A 5,000-nucleotide genomic window follows, 5' to 3' on the forward strand; every position below is an offset into this window, starting at 1 on the left:
ATTAGACGTCGTAGTTTTGACCGGCGAGGATAAACCCGAGTTTAAAGTCCCAGTGAAATGAAGGTTCCACCTCCAAAACACTCTGGTGTCTCTTCTAGAACGTTTTCCTGCTAACTGGCTGAAGGGTAAAATGTTAAAACACGACAATCTGAGAGAAAATAGCCGATAAACGGCGCTATTTCCTCTGCTGGGCGGAGCTTCTGACAATAACAGAGTGACATCACGAGTTGTGCACACGCCCAAGTTGTGTTTACATTATGGAGGATCAGAGTTTTGACCACAAAGAGGCTGAATTGAACCAGATTTCATCATCGTGGTCATTTCAAACCCAGTGATTGATGAAGAAGACACAGAAGGTGGTTCTGCCATCGGTGACCCCGTCTGGAACATGTTTGAGGAAGCAGGAGACGCTTCGTCCTCCATTCGTCCTCGTCTCCTCGCCTCAGCAGCCGCCACTTTTCACCTTTGAGGCTTTGAGGCGACTGACTTTTGGCAGAACGACCGGCTTCCTGGATCCAACATGTCCAAGAACTAGAAGACTGCGGAATCACCGGAGACGAGTCCAGGTGTTACTTGATCGTCGACTAGCCGCCCGAGCTAGCGGCTAGCCGCCCCCACTAGCCGCTAGCCGTTTTCTCCTGCCTCTGGTCTCTTCCAGGCTCAATCTTTCATCAAGGCTCATAAAACGCCGACTATAACTTCAAAACTCTGTAAAAACTTGGATATTTAAGAGGGAAACAAGCCGATATAAACACAACAGATCCAGATCTGCACAACTCGTGATGTCACATAATAGGCTCCGCCCACAATGGCCCACGAAGAAGAAGGATTCCCCCGACTTCGTCGGCTGGAGATTCAAAATTCAAATAACTTTGTTATGCGACAACAGTGGAGGGGCAGAGTCGGAGGAACCTTACAAGTAGAACCCAACTATCGTTTTTTGTAAAGTAGTGTTTTACATTTCACTGGGACTTTAAAATAAATAAAGATTTTAGGGTCGCGTTTGGTCGTCGGTCAGACTGAACATCCCGCCGCCGCGTCATAAAACCCGAGTTTCCAAAATGGTTGTCATGCGATCAGTTAATCGTGGCTGGAAAACAGTATTTATAATATTTCTGCGATCCGCTCAGTCGTGAACAGAAAAGCCACGTTTTCCTCCCAGAGTTAAAGACGTGTTTCGGAAACACCGCTAATTAGTTTTGGCTAATATTATTTTGCCGTTTGTGACGGTTGTAAATACGATCCGCTGGTCGCCGAGACGTTTTCTTCTCTTCTGCATTCGGCTATTAAAACACAAGACAAAGGCTTTCAAGCTCTTTCACTCATTGTTTCCTCGTTTAATTAAAAACGGTCAAAAGTGAATAAACCAGCAACTCTCAGACCGAGACGCCGACTCTCAGTCGTCACAGACTTCCTGTGGCGCCGAGTGCCATCAGTCCAGTTCTGGAGTAAATTATTAAAAACTTATAAGAAAAAAATCGTCATCATTGGATGTTTTTAATTTAGTTTGCGTTTTTTGATAATTGCAAATCTTTATTGCGGTTTAATTTAGATGTAAAAATGTGCATGAATAATTCATTTCTTCACATATTTCGTTTAATTACAATTTGTTGCAAAAGAAAAGGTAAAACATGGTTTTTAATCTGTTTGAATGAAAAATAGTTTGAAGCCTTTTCTGAACTTTTGGGGTTTTTTTTGGTGCAAAATGTGACTCGTTGGTTCACATTTAGTCTCACAAGGTCATTTTCAGACGACTTGTCCTGATGTAAAGATGATTTATAGTTTTCATTCTGCGTCTGCGTGTCGCTGCATTTACATCCATCGTGGAAACAAATAGTCAATAAATAAGTCAACATTTGCTTGAATTTTTGCTTCATGTAAGTAATTAGTAGTGAAAAATAACATGACATATCAGAGCGAGGGGATTAACGGCTGTGATTTCTGTGGAGAACAAAATGTTTATATAAACAACCGATTTCCTTTTCTTGCATAAATTCCAGTTCTTGTGCAGGAGGGAAGACTCACAGAATTTCTTCTCCTGAATTAAAGCGTCGTTTTTTGTTTTTCCTTCAGGCGCGAAGTCGTCCGATTCTTTTGCCGTGAGACTGAATGGCGACACATCATTCATTCATTCATTCATTCATTCATTCATTCATTCATTCGCCTTTATTTAGTCAGGAGATACTCATTGGGATTAATAATCTCTTTTTCCAAGTGTGTCCTGGTCGAAGTACATTACTTTGCTACACGGCGCTTTGCTACACGGCGCGTCACTACACGGCGCTTTGCTAAACGGCGCGTCGCTACACGGCGCGTCGCTACCCGGCGCGTCGCTACACGGCGCGTCGCTACACGGCGCTTCGCTACACGGCGCGTCGCTAAACGGCGCGTCGCTAAACGGCGCTTCGCTAAACGGCGCTTCACTAAACGGCGCTTTGCTAAACGGCGCTTTGCTAAACGGCGCTTTGCTACTGGCGCTTTGCTACTGGCGCTTTGCTACAGGCGCTTTGCTACACGACGCTTTGCTACACTGCGCTTTGCTACACGGCGCGTCGCTACACGGCGCGTCGCTACACGGCGCGTCGCTACACGGCGCTTTGCTACACGGCGCGTCGCTAAACGGCGCGTCGCTAAACGGCGCGTCGCTACACGGCGCTTTGCTAAACGGCGCTTTGCTACACGGCGCTTTGCTAAACGGCGCGTCACTATACGGCGCGTCGCTACAAGGACCGTCGCTACACGGGAATCAAGTCAAAGCGACTTCATCGGGCCGTTGGCGGAGATTTTTAACAAACGAGACGCATTCGTGTGCCGTCAGTGTCGCTTTTAAAGAAAGGCAGACAGATGTTCCGTCGTATAAACAGCCTCTTGTTGGAAACACGACGCCTCTGCTGCTCGCCGTATTCCTTTACGTAACGCGACGCCTCTGCTGCTCGCCGTATTCCTTTACGTAACGCGACGGCTCCGGTCCTTCCGACCCCTGCACTTTCCACGCCGCCTGCTTTCAGCGCTAAGGAGGAAATTGCGCTCCGAGTGTTCAGCCCAGAAGAGAAGAAGAGCTAAAATGTCTGAAATGTGAGTGCAAATGGTTCCACTTCATCATAAAAGTTAGATTTTTTTCTGGCGAGGTTTCACACCAGCAGGTTGTGCAGCTTTGCCTCCATTAAAATGAAATAGGCTCGCCCCGTTATTAACGATCCCCGGGATGTGTCGCCTCCTCGTCCACTTAGATCAGATTGGAATCATTAAATAAAATAGGAAAATACCACAAGCATAAATTAACGGTTTACGACTGGACGTTGCAGTCGTATAAAGTCTCTGTGTTCGTCCGCGACCACACGCCGAGTTAAGAAACTGAAAATAAACCAAAAGTGGAAATGTTTTGTTTTTCCTCTCCTCCTCCCATTGTAGCAGAGGAACGACGGAGCAGATCCGTCGAGGTGGAAGGAACTTCATCAATGTTTTAGAACCCACAGGCCTGGAAAGCTCTTAGGACTCAAATACATTCATGAAACCTTAAAGACTGTTGATGTCGGTGGGTCACGTGTTCAAACCACTGCTATTAGGATACAGGGAGGGAGGGGGGGGGTGGGGAGGGAAGGGGGGAGGGAGGGGGGGAGGGAGGGAGGGAGGGAGGGAAGGAGGGATGGGTCATGGATGGATGGGTGATGGATGGATAGATGGATGGGTGGATGGGTGATGGATGCAGGTCTTTTTCTTACACTGAACAACAGTTTTACAACGATACGGAGGCGGAGCTCCATTTCATCTCGGTCTAAATGGACCCCATCCAACCCTCCACCCTCCACCTCTCCACCCTCCACCCCTCCACCTCTCCACCCCTCCACCTCTCCACCCCTCACCCTCCACCCCTCCACCTCTCCACCTCTCCACCCCTCACCCTCACCCTCCACCCTCCACCCTCACCCTCCACCCCTTCACCCTCCACCTCTCCACCCCTCACCCTCCACCCCTTCACCCTCCACCTCTCCACCCCTCACCCTCCACCCTCCACTCTCCACCCCTCCACCCCTCCACCCTCACTCTCCACCCCTCCACCCCTCCACCCTCACTCTCCACCCCTCCACCCTCCACTCTCCACCCCTCCACCCTCCACTCTCCACCCCTCCACCCTCCACCTCTCCACCCTCCACCCGTCCACTCTCCACCTCTCCACCCCTCCACCTCTCCACCCTCCACCTCTCCACCCCTCCACCCTCCACTCTCCACCCCTCCACCTCTCCACCTCTCGACCCCTCCACCCCTCCACCCTCCACCTCTTCACCCCTCCACCCTCCACTCTCCACCCCTCCACCCCTCCACCTCTCCACCCCCCCTAAGTGAAACAGTTGGGTGTTGGTGGGTGGAGAAGTAGCTCGGAGCGACGTTTCCCATTACAAAGTGTGTTTTATTTTGGCAGTGCGCTGATGTTTGTTGTCGTGACTCTAAATTGCTGGCCGGAGGAAAACCTGGCAGAACCAACGAGAAACACAAGAAGTCATTTGACGAGTTCAACAAAAAAAGACATTTTCCATATTTCCGTTCCGTTTCTCCGATCGGAACGTGTCGATCTTGTTGTGTGGAGACGAAACGCAGTGTTTCGTGCATTAAAGAGATGTGGCGTACGAGTAGGGCAGGACGGTACGGCCTCAGATCAACAGCAGGATGTATTGATCAGCTCACCTCCATCAGGATAAATAGACGATCATGACTCCACTGCGCCCCCTGCATGTGGCGGTTATATCCACATTATGACTCCCCTGAACGTTTAGTGTGTAAAATGACTTGTCATGTCCAGCCCGACGGACAGCGTGTTGCTACACGGCGCTTTGCTACACGGCGCTTTGCTACATGGCGCCTCGCTAAACGGTGCCTCGCTACACGTCGCCTCGCCACACGGCCACACGGCGTGTCGCCACATGGCGCCCCGCGACATGGTGCTCCGCTACACGGCGCTCCGCTACACGGCGCGTCGCTACACGCCACCTCGCTACACGCCG

The sequence above is a fragment of the Blennius ocellaris genome, assembly GCF_963422515.1.
Source record: "Blennius ocellaris genome assembly, chromosome: 9".
Taxonomy (NCBI): Eukaryota; Metazoa; Chordata; class Actinopteri; order Blenniiformes; family Blenniidae; genus Blennius; species Blennius ocellaris.